Genomic DNA, 21,807 nt, shown 5'->3' with positions numbered 1-21,807 from the left:
TGCCCCAAATCAGCTGATAGGGAGAGGTGTTTAGTTTGCTTATATGTTTGTTTTATGAAATCAGTGATACCCACATATGCTTTTTCCAGAAGGGTAATATGTATTTAGAAATAAATGAACAAGATATTGAACCCAACAGAGCCTGAGATGAACCCAGCGGTGTGTCCTGAAAGTTGAGGTCCTAGCTGCATCCAGCTTTCTGCGGGGGCTCTGGAAAAGGATCTGCTGGTGGAATCATGCACAGACATGGAGAGGCATGGGGGAGAGAATGAGCATTCAGCAGGTAAGATAAGCATTTGGCCGGTATTTGCCTGACAAGGAGCCCAGAGTTGGAACTGCATGCATGCACCTCTGTCCAATACCCACCCAGGGTGGAGGGAGCTGGGCCCTTTGTTCTGAGCTCAGGCTTATGCAGTTGTGAACCCAACCCTCAATGGAAAATTGGGGACCTGATGTCCATAGAGTGGCAGATATTACCCAATGTCCACGACATTCAGAGCCCAGAGTTCAGGAATGTTCAGACCTTCCAGGCCAAGGCTCCCACCTCCCCACAGAGTTGGTCTGGACATGAGAAATCCTGACACACTGGGCAGCTCCTGCCTGTTCCTCCGTATCTAGGGGTCAAGGGCGCTTTGTGCTGGGACCCAGGAAGAGCACTAGCTCTTTTTTTTTTTTTTACTAAGAGAAATATTTGTATTATTTTATTTTATTATGGTTTAAAGTATAATATATGTTTCTTTTTTTCCCCATGGACCCCTTCTCAGCCACTCCCACCCCAGCACATGCCCCTACCCCCTCAATGTCTGTGTCCATTGATTATGCTTATATCCATGCATTCAAGACCTTTGCTTGATCTCTTACTCTCTCCCCCACTATCCCCTGCCTTCCCGCTGAGGTTGGAGGGTCTGTTTGATGGTCTGTTTGAGGCTTCTCTGTGTCTGCATCTATTTTTGTTCATCCGTTTATATTATTCATTATATTCCACAAATGTATGAGACCATGTGATATTTATTTTTATCTGACTGGCTTATTTCACTTAGCATAATGCTCTCCATGTCCATCCAAGCTGTTGTCAATGGTAAGAGTTCTTTCTTTTTTACAGCAGCATAGTATTCCATTGTGTAGATGTACCACAGTTTTTTCCGCTCATCTGCTGATGGGCACTTAGGCTGATGAGCACTTAGGCTGTTTCCAAATCTTAGCTATTGTGCTGCTATGAACATAGGGGTACATATATCCTTTCTGATTGGCGTTTCTGATTTCTTGGGATATATTCCTAGAATTGGAATTACTGGGTCAAATGGGAGTTCCATTTTTAATTTTTCAAAGAAGCTCCATACTGTTTTCCACAGTGGCTGAACCAGTCTACGTTCCCACCAGCAGTACACAAGTGTTCCTTTTTTTCCACATATCCACCAGCATTTGTCCTTTCTCGATTTGTTTATGATAGCTATTCCAACAGGTGTGAGATGGTAACTCATTGTATTTTTTAAAAATATATTTTTATTGATTTCAGAGACAGAGAAAAACATCAGTGATGATAGAATCACTGATTGGCTGCCTCTTGCATGCCCCCTACTGGCGGTCATTGCCCAAAAATGGGCATGTGCCCTTGACCTGAATCAAACCCAGGACCTTTCAGTCCGCAGGCCAACACTCTATACACTGACCAAACCAGCTAGGGCCCTCGTTGTTGTTTTTATTTGCATCTCTCACATAATTAGTGACTTTAAGCATGTTTTCATAAGGCCATGAGACATATGAAAACAGAATTTTTTTTCTCATGACTAATAAAAAGAATTTAGTAAACTCAGTGAAATCACATGTCCACATACAACCATCATTACTGTGACAAGGCCACTGAGATGTGCTGATACCTCTACTCTGCGGCCTTGACCAACATTACCCAGACCAACTGGATGTGGAAACTGGCAGCTGTTCGAAAGGGGGAAATGGAAGACATGTTCCCCACTAGGGGGCAGCAGAATCTCCTCAGACCTCAAGTTGTTTTAGGGGCCCTGCATTTTTATAGTGAACACCACAGCCCTGAGCCTCTTCTCCAGCTTCTTGTAGATGAGCAGCGTGGTTAAGGTGAGGCTACACAGCCTGGGTACGCAGGTGGGGCTGGAGCATTCCACTTCCCAGGTGGAAAACAAGTTCATGGGCACCTGTGTGTTGAGTGCGGCGGGCATGTTTTCCTGGCCCGCGGGCACCGAAATGGTGGTCTGATTTCTATCCTGTGTTGGGAGAGGGTTACATGCCACCAGAGGCAGCTCATAAACTGCCAGGTGGGTTGGGCACTCCAGCTCAGACTGAACCCCAAGCACTCAGTGATTGGTGGCAAGAGATGGGACAGGTGTGATTCCAGGGACCACATGCTAGCCTGGCAGCATGGTAAACTCAGAGACCTAACGTAAATGAAAAGGTTTGTCTGATCTTAAAGTGTTGTTTCTTTGTTTGTTTGTTTTTTGTTTGTTTTGTTTTTTTTAAATAAAAGCAGCTTATGGTGGGTACTGGTGTCCTAGGCTGTCATCTTCCCTGAAAAAGTCAATCTTTATCTTAACTGAGCCTGAAAATTTTTTTTAATAAATCTTTATTGTTCAGATTATTATAGTTGTTCCTCATTTTCCCCCCCATAACTCCCCTCCACCCGGTTCCCACTCAACCCTCTGCCCTTACCACATGCCTCCCTCCACTGTCCTCATCCATAGATGTACAATTTTTGTCCATTCTCTTCCCGCATCCCCCACACCCCTTACCCCCTCAGAATAGTCAGTCCACTCCCTCTCTATGCCCCTGATTCTATTATATACACCAGTTTATTCTGTTCATCAGTATTTGTTCACTTGATTTTTAGATTCACTTGTTGTTGTGTATTTGTTGTTCATAATTTGTATCTTTACCTTCTCCTTCTTCTTCTTCTTCTTCTTCTTCTTCTTCTTCTTCTTCTTCTTCTTCTTCTTCTTCTTCTTCTTCTTCTTCTTCTTCTTCCTTTTTCTTCCTCTTCTTAAAGGATACTTTTCAGCATTTCATATAATACTGGTTTGGTGGTGATGAACTTCTTTAACTTTTTCTTATCTGTGAAGCTCTTTATCTGACCTTCAATTTTGAATGATAGCTTTGATGTGTAAAATAATCTTGGTTGTAGGTTCTCGCTATCCATCACTTTGAATATTTCTTACCACTCCCTTCTGGCCTGCAAAGTTTCTGTTGAGGAATCAGCTGAGAGTTGTATGGGTACTCCCTTGTAGATAACTGACTTTTTTTCTCTTGCTGCTTTATGATTCTCTCTTTGTCTTTTGCTCTTGGCATTTTAATGATTATGTGTCTTGGTGTGGTCCTCTTTGGATTCCTTTTGTTTGGGGTTCTCTGTGCTTCCTGGACTTGTAAGTCTATTTCTTTCACCAGGTAAGGGAAGTTTTCTGTCATTATTTCTTCAAATACATTTTCAATATCTTGCTCTCTCTCTTCTTGTGGCACCCCTGTAATTCGTACGTTGGTACGCTTGAAGTTGTCCTAGAGGCTCCTTACACTATCTTCATATTTATGCATTCTTTTTTCTTTTTGCTTTTCCGGTTGGGTGTTTTTTGCTTCTTCGTATTTCAAATCTGTGACTTGATTCTTGCTATCCTCTAGTCTGCTGTTAGAACTCCGTATAATGTTCTTTATTTCAGTCAGTGTATGTTTAATTTCTAGGTGGTCCTTTTTCATAACCTCGAGGGTCTCACTAGATTTCTTGAGGGTCTCACTAAGTGTATCGGTGGTCTCACTAGACTTATTGAGGGTCTTACTAAATTTATTGGAAGTTTCTAGAAAATTCTTGAAAAACCGTATAAGTTGGGTTTTGAGCTCTATATCCAGTAATTTGCTTTCCTCCATTTCTGTCATTTGTGACCTGTTTCTTTGTCTCCGCATTTTTATGCTCTCCTGTGTTGATAGAGTGTTCTTTCTGTGCTAGCTGTCCTATAGGGCCCAGTGGCTCAGCCTCCCCAATTACCGGAGGTGGACACTCTTGGTGCACCCCTTTGTGGGCTTTGTACACAGTCTTGTTGGAGTTAAGCCTTGGTTGTTGTAGGTATCACTGGGAGGAATTGACCTCCAGGCCAATTGGCTGTGAGAATCAGCTGTGTCTGCAGTGGGAGAACTTCTGTGTTGAAGACTCCCTTATAGGGCAAGGCTTGCTTCAGTGGGGCTTTGGTGCTCACTGAGTCTATACCCTGAGTGTGTCCCTTATGGATCTGAGGAGTTGTAATCTGGATGGTCCCACTCTGACCACTGGGTACAATGACTCTTGGATCTCTAAGGAGGTGCTAATTTAGCCTCTGCCTGAGGCTGTCCAGCAGGAGACCAGCTGTGAAGCAATGCAAGCCACTGGGGGCCTTGGGCCTTCTTTTGGATATTCTGGCTTTCTCTGACACAGCTGCAGTTTTTTAGGTAATTTAAATTGCAAAGGGCCAGGCCTTTCATATGCAAAAGGCTCTGTGCACAGCTTGGGTGGGGCGGGGTATCAGGATCAACAGGGCAGAGCAAGCAGCTTTGGCTTCTCCTCAGTCCTGCCCTAAGAGGCCCCGCTTCTCAGTGTCCCAGTAATCACTGCAAGCACCTCTGATAGAAAGCCGCCCTCGAGTTCCGACTGATGCCAGACAGTACAGTGTCTCCTGTGTGAGTCTGGGTCCCCAGAGACTCACCTGGAACTGGAGTCAGGGCTGTAGGGAGATTGTGCCTCCCTCCCGATTGAAAAAGACAACCGAGTACTCAGTTGGCAGCCCTTTCCATGTGCACCTCCGTACTTCTTCACTTTACTTCCGCACCTCCTCTGAGTCTCAGTGTGCTTTTCTCTTTCCTTCTAGTTGTAGAATTTCCACTCAGCAGCCTTCCTGTGGTTCTGGATGATGTTCTTTTTGTCTTTTAGTTGTATTTTTGAAGTGGTTGTGCGAGGCAGCAATTTCCAGTGTTTACCTATGCCGCCATCTTGAGTTTTCCCTGTCTATTGTCTTTTTACATCTATAACAACATATTTTTGTAATGTCAAAGTAATTTTCCTTTTTATTTAGACACTCGGAGCACAGGCACTGCTCTGCTCTCTGCAGAGACCACACATCCCCTCATTGTTATTGAGTTCATTGTTGACTCTTACTGACCTATACACACCTAAGTGAAAGAAGTGCATGTCTATCATTTTACCGTTTTTCCAGGCCCAGAGATTTCCCTGCTGTGCTTTCTCCTGCTTCCCTCATCTATCAGCAATGAATTTCATGAAACCACACAAGTCTCCACTTCTGATTGTAATGTTTAAAATGAGGTGCAAAGCTCCATTCTCCGGAGCATAATTATCTCATTCCATTGAGATTTTGCTTCACTGCAATTGTCTACATTTTGGCTCAATAAACTCAGAAAAATTCTGCACAGGCTTTCATGTTTTCTAGATGGACAAGAGAAAAGGTTCTCGGCAGGCAGGGTAGACTTGGGAGTGAGTTATGATGTGACACATTGGTATATTAGTCATTTCATAGTAGAGAATGGACAACAGCTCCCTGTGTTACCAAGGTCACCCTGGAATTTCTGACAGAAAATCCCATTCTAAGATGGGAACACATAGGCTTTTCCTGGGGTGGGAGAGTCTGGATATGAGGACAAGTGGGTTGTTCAGGGAAGCGCCATTGACTTGACAATAGGAAGGGGTCACATCCAGGTCCCACAGCAGTGAACAGCTGGATCGCCAGCCCTGATAACAGGTCCCCCCTTGGTAAGTAGTGCAGCCCAGGTTGGCCCCAGCTCCTGACCTGGAGGGACCATGGGGATGTGGTCCTCTGGGAAGCAAATGGCAAAGCAACAGACTTGGTATCTTCAGCCCCACGTCCTTTTGGGAAAAGCATCCCTATTAATCATGATGATGTGTAAGAGTGGGAGAAGGTTTATAGTGATTGTCAGGCCAACATGGACACTGGGAGATGGGCATTAAAATAGGAAAGTCTGTAAAAAAAAATACAAAAATACCCTTGACTGAGCGTGACGTGAAATGGAGCAGGTCTCTCTTCTGATATTCCTAAAACTTTGTGGGCAGTGACTTTGCATCTCATCTGAAGTGGGCTAGACAGTGAGAGTGGGTTGTGGGGAGGATACAGGCCCCAGATTCCTTTGGAAATTGGACTCTAGAAGGGACCTAGGAGAGTGGCAGGGCAGTTACTGGAACCCAGGGCTACCTTTGACTATATCGGATCCTGGAGTCTGGGTCACCTCAGCACCTGCACTCACCCTGCAGGAGTACAGCACGCTGGATGATGTATGGGGCACCTATGCCTCCTGCAGAGGCATTGAGGCGAGGACGCCATCTCAGGTCCTCTCAGTTCTCCTGTGAGGAACTCTGTAAAGACAGTTCCCAGTCACAAAGAGGAAAGCCTCAGAGCCCTGTTTTGCTGGTTCTCTACCCCTGTAATCCTCCACTCCAGACACACACACACACACACACACATAGTGTGGTCTGCTGAGATCTCCACTGCAGAGGAAAAGGTGTAACAGCCTGAGGGTTAGGATTCCCATTGGCACCAATAAGGGACCCCTCTAGAAGCCCATCTCCACATGCCTGCCCTGTCTTAGGGGGTAATCACAGCAGGACCTCTAGGTGATCCACTGCCCCCGAAAGCTGTCCCTGACCCAGGGTTCTCCCTTCAGGTCCCTCTTCCCCAACACATGAAGGGGAGGGGATGTGGGCTGCGCAGGGATGGCACACAGAGGTGGCCTGGCCTGAATGGGTCTGGCCCCGGCCACCTTGTGTTACCTGAGGCCAAATTCTAGGAAGTGGACACATACGTCAGGGATGAGGGTTGAACCAATGTCTGCACCGTCTGAAAAAAGCTCTCACTGCGGGGACTCCGGAAGCAAGAGCAACAATCCCCGGGAACACAGCAAGAGAACATGTTGCACTGGCAAATGCCTCCTGGCAAGTGAGCTGCCTGTTGGGCTACATGTGGGTGCCTGGTTACGGGGTTTCAAGTTATATGAATAGTGACCTCATACCTGGTATTGTCTTCCCTGAGTCCCTTCATCTCATGACAGCTATGCAAGTAGTCCTGTGGGCTGCTGTCTGCAGACACCTCTTCTGCATGAAACACCTTATCTGTACACAGTGGCACCAGCACACCCCTCTGCCCGGCCCCCTAGAAGCTCTGGGTGCAGCCAGGGTCCCAGACTTGAGGAAACCTACCTGGGTGCAGACTCAATCCCTCATTCTTACCTTTTCTTGATCCTGGATCAGTCATTGTGCCTGTCAGGGCCCGTCTCTGTCCTGCCTGCACAATGGGTTATGGAGCAAGTGCTTCTTATGGCTGTTCAGACTACTGTGGGGGAGGAGCTATAAAGTAGGAGGAGGACTATCACATGTAGGTATTCCCTCCAACCTCTTTTTCCTTCCTGTTGTCACCTCCTCTGTGTCTGCTTTTTTTATAATCTCTCCCAAAGTCATCACATCTAGAGTGAATGTTGTGTGTGTGAGTGTGTGTGTGTGTGTGTGCACATGACAGTGCTCCCTTTCTGGATCCCAGAATAAATCAGCCCCCACAAAGGGAGGAACAGGCAGAAGCTGCCCAGTATGTCAGGATTTCTAAAGTCCAGACCAACTCTGTGGGGAGGTGGCAGCCTTGGCCTGGAAGGTCTGAACATTCCTGAAGTTTGCACTCTGAATGTCATGTACCCTGGCCAATCCCTGCCTGACCAAGGGCTTCAGTTTCCCAATTATCCAATGAGGGTGTGATCCACAACTACGCAAGCGTGAGCTGAGCATAAGGAAGCCCAGCTTTCTCCACTGCGGGTGGGTTGTGGACAGAGGTGCACTTACATGATTCCAGATCTGGGCGCCTTTTCAGACAAATACTGTCTAGGCTGCCAAGTGCTCACAGTCTCCCCTGTGCCATCCCCATATCAGCACACGATTCAAGCAGCACAGCCTTTTCCAGAGCCCCTGAGCAAACCTGGGGGCACCTAGGACCCCCTCTTTGAGGACACAACTAGGTTTTTCTCAGGCTCTACATTCTGACCGTCTGTGATCCGGGGCAAGGCATGGACCTCTCAGGTCACTGGTTCCCTCCTCAGTGACTCCTCATGTTCTTCGCCTTCCTCATGTGGTGTGAATGTGTTCCCTCCCTTTCAATGTGGGTGCTCGTAGTGACTCCATAGAAGACGGCAAAGGTATCCAACACGACCTCCATGATTTGGTTCTAAAAGTCAGTGCCTGGGCCAGAAAGAGTGGTTGAGCATCATCCTGTGCACTGATGGATTTGGTTCCTGGTCAGGTCACATATCTAGGTTGTGGGTTTGATTCCTAGTCGGGGTGCATACAGGAGGCAACCTATTGATGCTTCTCTCACACACTTTTGGTTCTCTCTCACTGTCTCATCAATTTTTTAGAAAAAAAATAATTTAACAATTTTTTTAAAATATATTTTATTGATTTTTTACAGAGAGGAAGGGAGAGAGATAGAGAGCTAGAAACATCGATGCGAAAGAAACATCGATCAGCTCCCTCCTGCACATCTCCTACTGGGGATGTGCCCGCAACCCAGGTACATGCCCTTGACCGGAATCAAACCTGGGACCCTTCAGTCCGCAGGCTGACGCTCTATCCACTTAGCCAAGCCGGTTTCGGCTAATTTAACAATTTTAAAGCAAATCCATTTTATTTTTTTAATCTTCATTGTTGAAAGTGTTACATATGTCCCCTTTTTACCCCATTGACCACTTCTAGCCGATCCCTACCCCGCACCCCAGGCCTTCACCACCCTATTATCTATGTCCCTGAGTTATGTATATATGCATACAAGTTCTTTAGTTGAATAATTCCCAACCTGATAAGATTTTAAAAGTTGATGCTTATCTACTTGCTCAGTCTGATCTGCTCTGTCTCTCTCCCTCTCTCTCTCTCTCTCTCTCTCTCTCTCTCTCTCTCTCTCTCGCTCTCTCACTCCCTCTCCACTGAGGAATAAGCCTCTGTGCTGTGAGTTGCTATCTGGACAGACCCATGTGACCCAGCACTGAATGAGACCAACAGAGAGAGGAAGTCAGGCCTTCCATCCAAACTGAATCCTAAAGACTCCCCCTCCCCCGAGTGAGTTCAGGCCCTCAGTGACAGAGATCCTGCCCCAGGTGAGACCACAGTAGTCCCAGCTGAGCCATGCGGGATTCCTGGTCACAGATGTGTGAGCTAATAAGTGTGTGTTGGTTAAGTCTCTAATGTGGGGTAACTGTCAGCAATAGGTCACTAGCACAGTCGTCCCACACCAGGCCCTGGCCCTGCCCTCCTATCTCCCTCCTTTTTTCCTCCCAATTACCTCCAGCCCCCAGCCCCTCATTTCCAACACCCTCTGCCTCCAGTTTGGATGATGGCTGTGAAACATAGGAAATGACACTGCAAAGTAGAGCCAAACTGAAAAGTGTAATTTGAAAGAAGAAACAGCACCTGTTGAGACCACAGTTCTCAGCTTCCAAGGTAAGGAGACGTGCCAGGGTTCATGTCCCAGCATCAAGAAGGGTTCAAGAATCTGGAAAAGGCTGTGAGCAGATGACATAGAAATCCAGAGACTGATAAAGAGTCCAGAGCCAAGTTATAATTTTGAAAGGCATTGGGGTCAGAGGACCTTCAGCTAAAGGAACTGAAGAGTACCTCCTTGTCTAGGCCCCTTGCTTTTATTAATACAATTTGTCCTAAGGCAAGGTGGAGATAATACACTTCAAAAGGTAAGGTTTCAAAGGGTACAGAGGCATTGTCAGTTTGGGGATTAGCCTAAGGCTGTTCAGGTTGTTTGGCCAGTAGGAGGCAATAACATGTAGATTAAGATGCCTTTTAGCTGTCTGGCAGCCACAATCAGTTTCCTATTCAGGTTTGGGGAAATGCCTTTAGCCATTCCCAACATGTGTGACTCAACCCTGTTGAGACCCCAAGTTTCATCAACCTTTTGATGAACCTCTTAAAATTATGACATGCTGGAATTGGTGTACTGCAGAGACACTACAGGCAAGGCAGGCGGCTGCCCCTCCAGGCCCACTGCAAGTGCATGCAAGTGCACTGTCATCACCATGGACCTCTAAGGTAGACCTGCCCCTGATTTCCAGACCTCCTTTAATTTCACAAGCCTTCATCGGCTGCCATTGTGAAATCAGGATGAAGAGGGTAGACAAGTACTTACTCATCTTTCTGGTTTAGAAATCACATCCTAAAGAGAGCCTGTGCAATGTCCCCGCGATGGGCTCATGTTCTCAGTGCTTATGGTCCTCAGGGGTCAGTGGGAGGTCTCATCAGACTCCATTCAGATTTCCTTTCTCTCTGTGTCAACCAACAGGGCAGATCTCCTTGAGAGTAGGGACCCTGGGTGTGGTCCCCAGTGAGCGCCCATTTGTCCTGAGTCAGTGTAGCTTGTGCCATGGCGGGGTGCTGTACAAGGCTGCTAGTCCATCCTCACCAGGGTGGTTTAGAGCACTGAGGAGGATTGATGTAAAAGGAGAAGCCAGGCTGTCTCCACAACCTTGTTCAGCCTTGGCGCGTGAGAAAGAATGGCTGCTGGGCTCTGGTGAGACAGAAGAGCCTCAGGAAAAAGCCCAGCTGAACCAGAGCCTAGGGTCTGAGGGCAGACAGAGGCTCTGACCCCAGAGGAAATTTCGAAGCGGTGCCTTTGGAGGAGATGAGTGTGGACCCCGGGCCCTGAGACATTCTCTGTCCCCTCTTCTGTGCTGTGGGCCGACAGAGGAGATGCTCAGAAAGCTGTTCAGTGCCCGTGGAGCAGGGTGGACTTTCTGTCCAGGTGCAGGTGTCAGTAAGAGTTCAGGAACTGCTCTCTGCTGGTTAAACCCTACAGCATTCTGCAACGTGGACGCCAGGGGGCGCATAAGGCCAGGCTTTGTCCATGTGCTCATGGGAGATGAAGTCAAACACAATGTGGGTTTGCAGCCCTGACATCAAGGGTCCCTGCCCCAATGCTGGTGGGTCAATTTCCCCCAAAGTTCCATTGTCTTGGGCCTGAAGAACATCACATCCTTAGAGCAGATGGCTCCTGACTCATTCTTCCCAACCTATGACTCATAGTAACACGACGCAGGCCCAGAAGAAACAGACTTGCTCAAGTCTCTAAAGGATTGTAGAGTTAAATTTTATGGAATCTAAATTAAATTTATATTTGAGTATTTCATTACATTTTCTTTAATTAGACTGAATGTTACTGAATAGTATGAAAAATACATAAAGTTATAAACATATATGTGATGAACACAAATATTTTAAAACTTCATATAAATGAGGGGAGGGAGCCCTCTCTGTTGTGGCAGCTGACACACGCTGTGGCCCAGGATCTAAGACCACAGGTTCCAAAGGAGCTGAGGTGCGTTGCTCACAAGCTGCAGGTGGGTCCACATCTGGAAGTTCAGTGACGGCTGTGCCTGGAGCCTGCTCTGGCTCTGGAGGGGGCACAAGAGTAGGCGTTGCCACTTTAGGTGTTTCTTCATCTAGCTCTGGAGTTGCTTCTGTAGATCCAGGAAGAGAACATGTTACCACCATGACTGCCTTTTGTGTGCCTTACAAGAAAGAAACCTCCCATCTCCATCACTGAAGTCCCAGTTCAAGGCCCCACCCCAGGAAGCTCTCCAGACTGCAGGCCCTGGGCAATGACCTGAGTGGCTCTGTGCTCCTGCCTAAGCTCAGCCTCTGGGAGCTCTTTTCTGTGTGGGCCATCCTGATCCCCACTCACCCACACCACTCAATCCACATGCACAGCTCTCTGACTCCCTCCCTTTTTTCTAGCAGAAGCCCTCAGACCTCTGCCCTCTGGCAGAAATCTCACAAGGCATGAGATCCAGGGTGTTGCCAGCTTCTCCAACTCACAGTCCCCATACTCCCCTTAAGGCTCTGATCCAAAGCCCTTTCACTTTTTCTGCTGGTTTAGAGATCCACTTTCTGCTTCACAGTGCGTGTAGATCAGCGATACTTTGAGGAAGAAGTCATATGGGGTGTACTGTGGATGCTACCTGCCTGCGCAGCCCAGTGTGACTGAAATCACTCCTGCCTAGAAGGAAGCCCTGGAGTGCAGCCCTGGGGTCAGGGCCTTTGCTGAATGAATGAGCCCAAACCACCCCCATCTCAGAAGGCTGGGTGAGCCTGGGGTCCCCCTGCTCACCCCTGGAATTTCTGATCTGGCTTCACCCAGGACAGAGACCCCTAATGGAATCTACAACGTCTTTATCGAAAGAGAAAATAGCTTAGCCTAAGTCCTGAGGAGAATCACAAATAAGGTACACGTTTCTTTAAAAGAAGAGAAAATGGCCAATTGGAACAAGCACAGCTCCTCCAGCACACCTCTCCAGAGTCCAGGCTCCCAGCGGGCCTTTTCCTGGGAGGAACCCCCCACCCGCCGCCCGAAGTCCCTACAATAACCCTATGAAGCTGGGCCTAGGCTCTCCCCATGTTCAGAGAAACAAACACTCAGGGATATGCAGTGATCTGGAGATTCACAGCAAGCAGGTGGCTGAGTGACCACTGCGCTGTGGAGGGGCAGGGCTCACCTGGTCCATGGTTGGTCCCACACACGTTGGTGAGTCCCAAAAGTTCTGTATTAACACCGAAGGTTGGGTGCAGACCAAGGTGGGGACGCTGCCCAGGAAGCTGGGCACCAAGTATTTGACCAGTTTTTCCATTAACTGTTCCTGGGAGGTCTGCACCTTACATGTCCATTTTTATTTTTAATTTAATTTTTTTTTTTTTTTTGCCCTGTGAAGGTCAAGCTTATTTGGAAGCCTGAGTGAGTGGTGTTGGGGACAACATGGAGGCCCAGGGGTGAGCTGACAGGCCTCCATGTTGGGCTTAGGATGCCCCCACTGGGAGGTCAGCTCTGAGTCTGGGCACAGCACAGGGTGGAGCCAGCTCCCTGGGAAGCAGAGTCCTGGCTCCAGGAAGGGCAGGTGGAGAAGGTGAGGGCAGTTCTCCCTGGGTGGGTCAGGGTCCAGAAAAACAGACTTGCTCAAAGCTTTGAGGGTTTTTAGGGTTAAATTTTATAGAATCTAAATTAAGTTTCTGTTTAGGAGTATTTCAGTATATTTTCTCTACGGTACACTGTATGCTATTAAACATCATAAAAATATAATAAAATTATAAACATAAGTAACAAGAATATTAAACATTTAACACTGTGTCTAAATGGGGTTAGGAGTGTGCCCTCTCTGCTATCGCTGCTGACATGCGCTCTGGCCCGGGATCTAGCACCACAGGCCGCACAGATGCTGGGGTGAGTTGCTCAAATGCTGCAGATGGTTCTTCTGCCTCTTGAAGTTCAGTGAAAGCTGGGCCTGGATCCGGCTCTGGCTCTGGAGAGGCCACTAGGGTGGCGTTGCCCTTGAGGGTTTTCCTGATGTTCTTCTGGAGCTGGTTCTGTAGATGCAAGAAGAGGACATGTTACCACCCTCACTGCCTTTTGTGTGCCTTCCAAAGGCACACTCACCCACGCCACCCCCGGAGGCCTCCTCCTCCTCCTGTCTCGGCCTCAGTGGGCTCAGGTGCTCCCGCTGAGGCACTGGGCCTGGTTTGGCAGGTAGGAGACTGCAAGTTGAGCTCTATGGAAGCCAACAGCATCATCAGGCTGAGAAATTCTGAAGGTGCTGGTCCAGCCAGATGCTCAGGATGCAGGGGATGGCCCTGGGGAGAGAGATAGGTGAGCAGCAGAATGTGAGGCCTGCCTTTCCCTTCCACACGGCCCTCCCACAGCACCACTCAGAGAGCCTGGGGTCCTGTGCCTGCTGCTCCTGCCCATCCAGAAGCCAGACCTACTCCTTGTCCACCTTCAGTCTGGCAGTCCTGGCAGAGATGGGCCTGGTCACACAGGAATGGTTGGCATGAAGCCCTCCTACCTGACAGCTCTGGATCAATGAGGGAACCACCTGTCCCCTTCTTCAGGGGAACCTGACATGCTCTCCCAGTGTCCCTGTTCCCTCCCATTAGGACTGAGAGGGCTGGTGTCCACCCAGTTCATGTCACTGATTGGCACTGAGCAGGTGCTTCAGGAATACTGACCAGTGAGCAATCAAACAAACCCCAGGGCCTTCCTATCACCTCAAACGTTAGCTCCTGCACCTACATGCTGCCTCATTCACTAGCTGTCCTGTGTGGTTCTTTGCCTCCCACTGAAACTCAACTCCCACAGGTTGGGGTACCCCAAGCTGCCACTGCCGAGGTTCTACCAGATTAGGGAGCAAGGTCCCGGGATAGGGGTGCAGACTGGGCTAGAATTAGGAGTGGAAGGCTATGAATTGTCTGAGGGGCTGTCTGTCCACTGACCTTCCCACTCGCCCACACCACCCAAATCCACTTGCACAGCTCTCTGACTCATGTCTTTTTTCTAGGGAAGCCCTCCGACCTCTGCCTCTTGCATAAATCCCACCATGAGTGGGATCCAGGGTTTTGCCAACACCTTGAATTCACAGTCTCCATACTCCCCTCATGGATCTGATCCAAAACTGACTCACGTTTTCTGCTGAACAGAGGTTTACCATCCTCTTCACAATACGCGAAGATGCAGCCATAGGGAGAGGAGGCCAGGAGGACGTCACATCAGGTGTCCTGTGGACACTATGAGCCTGTGCCGCCTAGTGGGACTGAATCGCTCCCTCACAGAAGGAAGCTCTGGAGTGCAGGCTTGGTGTCTGCTCTGAGCACTGGGTTATGGTCAGTGCCTAGAAACATTTCTGTACCTGGCAGGGCTTCTAATATATGTGCTGATTGAATGAGCCCAAACCAGCCTCATCTCAGATTGCTGGCTGACCCTGGGCCCCACTGCTCACCCCTGGCATCTCTAATCTGGATTCACCTGGGACAGAGACCCCTAATAGTATCTCCAATCTCTTTGTAATATTAGAAAAGAGCTAAACCCAAGGCCCCAAAGAGAATCACAATTTGGCAGTGGCTTCTTCAACAGGAAGAGAAAATGACCAGTTGGTTCAATCATAGCCCCTCCAGCAGACCTCTCCACGGTCTAGGCTCCCAGAGAACACTTACCAGGGAGGAACCCAGCAAGTCCCTACAATAGCCCTATAAGCCTGTTCCCTGCTTCTCCGAGGTTTCAGAGGAACAAACACTCAGAGAGTTGCAGTGACCTGAAGGCAAACAGCCAACAGGTGGCCCCATGAGCATGTGCTCTGGAGGGGGAGGGGCTCACCTGGTCAATAATTGGTTCCACTGCTGCTGGGTGGTAACAAATGTTCTGTAGTAACAGGAACGAAGGTGGGTTCCCTCCTCAGGTAATCGACCACTTTGTCTAGCCAGTGTGCTAGGGCGATGTGCACCATACAGGTCTTTTTTCTTTCTGCCTGTGAGGCTGAAGTTCACTGGTAACCCTGAGTAGGTGGTGCTAGACCAGTTGGCTGTCCGGCAGCTGTTTCCCAGGCCTGGGCTGACTGGACTCCAAGTTCTGCTCAGAAGGCTGCCATCAGAGGCTAGCCCTTGACCTCTGGTTGCCAACCTCTGAGTCTGGGCACAGGTTGGAGCTGTCTCCCATGGAAGCAGAGTCCTGGCTTCCTGGAAGGGCAGTTCTTCAAGGCCAGAACCCTTCTCACTGAGAATGTTGGGCATCCTGAGGCCAAAACACATCTTCCATGATGCTCCAGCTCAACACTGCCCTCCTGAGTCCCACCCGCCACAGCGTTCTGGTTACTAAACAGAGCATTGAGGAGCTCCCAGTGAGGGGCAACCCCCTTAGGTTCCAGGCTGTGAGCACATTCTCTTTGGGTTCCCAGGGTCTGTGTCTGTAGTAAACTGAACTGTTCACAGAAAAGCAGCTGGGTCCTTCTGGTCTTGGCCAAGGCAGAGTGAAGGGCAGGGGGAGGGGCAGGGCTAGAAGGTGGGATTGTTGTGTCCGAAGATGCAGATGGGGAAGTGCTTGACGTGGGAGGACCACTGGGCTGACAACTGCAAAAACGCCACGTCATTCCACTCCACGCCATCGATGACGACCGGCAGCATGCTCTGCTGGTGCTTGGCCCTGCAAACCAGGCGACCAATGCCCTGGATGCACTGGCTTTGGGACTCCACATCCTCGTCCGTGGTTTTCTTGGGCGCCTTCTTTTTTCTCTCCTTGGTGACCACAGTCATGGACATGGCAGGTGTTGCTGTGCCCTCACCACTGCGGGGCAGCCTGCTGACCTGGACAGACTGGAAGAAGCACTTGAGTGTGTTTTTGGAGGTAGGCACCTGTTTCTTCTCTGCGACTCTCTTCGTATCTATTGGCTGGACTGCTGTCCAGTAATCCACCTGCAGCTCCATCATCTGTGCATGGACACTCTGGCTGGTGGAGGACAGGCCCCCACTCATTGATGTGGGGGAGAGTGTGTTGGGTGAGGCCTTCCCGGTAGGGGACAGAAGCTCACCGCACCATGAGAGGACTACATCATCTGAGCCTCCTGACATGGCTGCAGATGGTTCCACTCTTCCAACCTTCACTGCCCCCACAAAGGGGATGAGCTGTGTGGACTTTTCATTGGGGCGCTGCTGCTTAGACATGAGAATGGCCTCAGCAATGGGCAGCAGGTAGACACAGTTGGCCCCCGCAACGTACTCAGAGATTCTCGACACAACGTCCTGTGTGTCCTGCAAGGTGTTCTCAGACTCCAGGTTGTTGAACATGTCGCGCCAGTACAGGTCCTGGAACAAGTGGTTGTAGCGGCAATCCATGGAGCCCAGGTAGCTGGCCAAGGGGTGGGGACCCAGCGGGATGACCAGGAAGCGCATGTAGTCTAGCCATTGGGGTGGCTGCTGGGACAGCTGCCTCACGAAGACCCGCAGCACAGCGCTGAAGTAGGGCTGTGCCCCTGCCACCGCCATCTTCACAGGCGTCAGGGCCTGGGAATTGCAGTTGCAGTATCTCTGCATGTGGGAGACGATGATGCTGAAGGCCTCCTGGACGTCATCTGTGGAGCAAGTGCACACCACGGGCAGCGTGTGCCCCTGCAGGATGTCCGAAAGTAACTGGCCCTGCCAGTCGCAGGTGTTGACCAGGATGATGTTCTCGGGCATCTTGTCCTGGGAAATGAGGATGTTGTTGAGCTGGTCACGGACGGGCTTCCTGGGGATCTGCCGTTGGCTCTGTGGGTCTGGGCTCTCATTGTGCAGTCTGTTGACCCACTCATTCCAGGCTGTGTCGCAGCCCCGGTGGCCAGCCTGCTTCCTCTTGGACCTGCTGGAGGGCAGGACCAGAGACTTGGTGAAGCGCACTATGGATGGCAGCTTCTTGGTGAACCAATGCTGGGAGGTGGACCCTGCCTCCCGGTTGTCCTCCAGCTGTGCCAGCTGCTTCCCAGGGGAGCAAATTCTGTGGGCCATTGAGTCAGAGCTGCTATCACTTGACATGCTGTCAAAGTATCGCCTGAGTTTGGGCTTTGGGGTGCTGGGGACACTGATATCGTCCTCCGTGTCTAGGCTACTGTCACTAGAGCTCAGCACAATGTCATACCGACGGTGCAGAGCCTTCTCCACTTTGGGGACATGCCTCACAAGGGCCTGTTCTGAGGATATGACCTTCTCTGACACTTGGGCCCTGAGCATAGATGCCACGGCTTCCTGGTGGTAATTGTGTTGACTGTTCATGCACCTCCTTCTTACTATGAGATTACCTTTGTCCAAGTTATTCTCCTGGGACTGCCTGTGGACGGAATCATGGCTGGCCGGCTGCTCAAAGAAGCAGCTCTCAGATGTGCTGGCGAGGTCGTTATGCAAGGTTTGGACCTTGTTGCTGGCCGGCATGGCAGTGGCCTCCTGATCGATATGCTGGCGGGACAGGGAGGCCATTCGAATCTTAGTGGTGGGTGTGCTGTAGGCCACAAGTTGGGAGTCACTGTGGCTTGGCTGCTTGCCTCCCGGGGCCCTCGCGTTCTCAGGCCGGTGAGCCAGACTCAGAGGCTCCTTTTGGATCCTGGTGCTGTGGAGGCCCCGCTTCTCCATCGGCAAGCTGGAGTCTGACAGGCCTTCCATGTATGGCCTGAGCTTGGGATTGGGGCTGCTGAGGACACTGTGATTGTCCTTCATGTCTGGGCCGCTAGACAGGCCTTCAAAGTATGGCCGAAGCTTAGGTGTGGGGGTGCTGAGGACGCTGCCATCGTCCTCAGTGTCTGTGCCACTGTCACTGGGGTTCGGCAGCATGTCATACAGGAGGTCCAGGTCCTCCTCCACCTCCGGGACATGCTCCCCATGGTCCTGCTCAGGGCCCAGGACCTCCTCCGACAATTGGACTGTGTGCAGCCATAACAGGACTTTCTGGTGGTAGTTCTGTTGCGTGGTCAGGCTGCTCCTTGTGAATATGAGATTCCCCTCATTACAGTCATCCTCCTCCTGGTCAGCGGTATGGTAGCTGGCCTCCCGCTGCGAGAAGAAGCTCTCACACATGCACTCAGAGTAGTTGTCCGAGGACTCAGCCTCGGGACTGGCTTGCCTGGCACTGTCCTCATGGTCGATGGGCGGCATGGACAGGGAGGAGATCTGGATCTTGTCCACCTTGCTGGTGGGTGTGCTGTGGGCCACAAATTCGTTGTCCCTCTCACTTGGCTGCTTGCATCCCAGGGCCCATGAATTCTCGGGCATGTGAGGCAGACTCAGAGGCTCTGTTTTGGTACTGTCACTGTGGCTGCCCCACATCTCCGTCTGCAAACTGGAGTCTGACAGGCCATCGAAATATGGCCTGAGCTTGGGCCTGGGGGTGCTGAGGACGCTCTCATCATCCTCCAGGTATGGGTCACTTTTCCTGGGATTCCCCATCATGTCAGACCGAAGGTCCCTCTCTGACACTTTGGACCTGTGAAACAGCGCCAGGACTTTCTGCTTCAGCTTTCCTCGTAATGATGGCCGCTGCTTCTTTGGTTCCCCCTTCTCCAAGGCATCCTTGTCCAGGTCGTGTCTGTGCTTTCCCCTGCCGCTGGCCTGCAGCTCATCCTGCCCCTCGTAGTTACCTGCCGACTTGGCCTTAGGACTGACCTGCATGGCACTGTCCTCGTGTTCGATGGGCTCACTGCACAGGGAGGAGATCCAGATCTCGGCCACCGTAGTGGAGGATTCCTTGATGCTGCCAAAGAGGCTCACCATCTGGCCACACCTGGGGTTTCGCTGCATAACGTCAGCCATGCGGATGGCGCCAGAGGCCAGTGTCTCGTAGCCCAGGACGTTTCTGTTCTTAGAGCACTTCCTCTGCTCCAGCATGATCAGGAGCTTGTTACCTTCTCCCTTGAGGAAGTGGTTGTACTGCAGGGAGAAGGTGAGCGCCAGGTTGGTCTGCACTGGTCTACTGCGGGGCAGCACAATCTCTTGGGTCCTCAGGATGCCCTTGGAGTCCCGCATCCTCACGGAAATTACCGCGGAGTTGAGGTCCTTGGCCAGCTTCTTGAAGATCACTAGCTTCGTTACAGTGAGACTACACCACCTGGGCACGCAGCTGGGGCTGGAGCAGTCCACCTCCCAGGTGGCGAACAGGTTCTGGGGGACCTGTGTTTTGAGCACCGTGGACGTGCTGGCCAGGCCCACAGTTAGTGAGGAAGCTGCAGCTGCTGGCATCCTACCGGACCTTTTCCTACTCAGGGTTGGTGGTTTTTTCTCCTGTGGTGGGACAGAGGAGGGACATGATTGGTGGCAAGAAGTGGCGCATGAGTGATCAAAGGAGAGTGTGGCCACACAAAAAGTGGCCACTCGCTAATCTGTGAGTAGGTCAGGGAAGGCCTGGGTGATGGTCTTTTAACCTCAGAGACCTAAAGTTATCACAAAGATGCTTTGAAATTAAAACGTTTTAACTAAAAGCTGTTTACGGTGGGTCGCTGGGTCTAGGTTGGAATCTTCTGCAAAAAAGGTCATTATTTACCTTAACTGAGACTGTTTACTATCTTTTGGAATCTACAAGAACATAGCTTTGGAACGTCAAAGGAATTTTCCTTTTTTTTGGATACTTTGTGCTCTGTGGAGACCACAAATCCCCTCATTGTTTTTGAGTTCATTGTTGGCTGTTCTGTCCTATATCCCCCTATGGGAAAGAAGTATGTGTCTGTCATTTCACTTTTCATCCAATCCATCACCAATGGATTTCATGCAACTCACATACATCGTCACTTCTGACTGTAATATCTAAAATAAGGTGACAACTCCCATTCTCCAGAGCATTATTTCAATCCTTTGAGGATTTGATTCAAGGCAAATGACCATTTGGCTCAGATAAAATCTCAACAATTGTCACAGTTTTGAATGCTTCTTACATGGACATTTACTTGGCACAATACCGCAGGATCCCAGAAAATCTCACCCAGCACCACCCTGCAGACCTACACCTGGTGCTGGCATCCAGCAAAGGGCCCATTGACGCACCAGTTCCCTGCCTGCCGGTGAACTTGTGACACTTGTCTGTTGGATTCAGGACCTTCCCTGGCTTGTGTTGCTGACTTTATTGGAGCCATATTTTGTAATACTCTTGGTGGAACAAAGGTTAACAGTTGATAGATCCCAGGCTATGGAGAGACAGGAGGGAAAATGGGACTGGTTTTTCCCCCTGGCTTTTCTATCGGATTTGCCTTTTGAGAGTCTGGGCAAACACCTTAGCTGTTTAAGTGAGAGCTGATCTTGTTCAGCTCAGAAGATAAAGGGGCACATCATCCTTCCTGCATGAATCTCAGATGTTCTTATACAACTGAGGATCTTTGCGGATGTGTCAGAGGTCATTCCTCATGACATGCAGGAGCCCCATAAGGAAATTCCCACACAACTGCAATTAAACTAACTGGCTCCTCAGGGGGAGCACTAATGAGGTTTAGTCCACCTCTGCTGGTAGCCCTTCTGGTTGTTGTAGTCAGCAAGGAGAGAAACTGAGGCACATAAGAAGGTTGAATGAGACTCTAGGTGAGTGAGCAACTTGCAGCTCAACCCATAAAGCAACAAACTTTAACCCACTACATAACACTCCCAGAAACTGTGCTGAGACTCTGCAGATACCAAACCATAAAAACAACACCAACAAGCACACCTATAATTAACATGGGAAGTTGTGCCTCCATGGCTGGGAACTCCCAGGGCCCAGCCCTCATTAATATTCCTGATAGGAAGCCTTGACTTGCAAGTGCTTTACAGAAGTGTAAATGTAGGAAGATTTAACTACAAAATATCAACTGAAAAATGGCCAATATACAGTTTTCTTTGGGTGCCTAAATTAATTTCTCACAGGCAAAATAAAACAAAAGAAACAAATAACTATAACAATGGCGGCCTGAAAATTGAACTGATTGAGTGTATAGGATGCATATCTTGATTTGGAAATTAGAAACTTCTAAGGAGAAGCACAGACAAATTCTCTTTAAAAAATAAATGAACAATAAATTTCAGAGATTATCTTCAAACTCTCCTGAAGCTAATACATGCTAACTCCCCATCCTCCCCCTTCTATAGCACGTCCCCTATATCTTTTGCTCTCTGAGCTTCCTTGTCCAGATGTGTTCCTTCCCTTCCTTCTTTCTTCCCCTTCTGTCCCCTCCACTGCCCCTCCCTACTGACTTAAGGGAAAATGAGATTAGGAATTCTGCCAACTCCCTTTGGAGAAAAGCTGCTCTCAGCCAGAGAGGAACCAGCAATCATCCTCCATTTTCTCTATGGCCCTGATTGGTTCACAGAGAAATTTAACTGATGGAACATGTAATCCTGGCTATTTTAACCTATTGCAATTAATATACTCCTGGTTTCTGGGAGCAAAAGCAAGAGAATTACTCAATAAGGTTTATAGAAAACTCCCATAGAGAAGCCTCCACACTTTAGGGATATAGGAAACTGAA

The sequence above is a fragment of the Myotis daubentonii genome, chromosome 16 (genome assembly GCF_963259705.1).
Source record: "Myotis daubentonii chromosome 16, mMyoDau2.1, whole genome shotgun sequence".
Classification (NCBI taxonomy): Eukaryota; Metazoa; Chordata; class Mammalia; order Chiroptera; family Vespertilionidae; genus Myotis; species Myotis daubentonii.
This window is presented reverse-complemented; position numbering follows the sequence as displayed.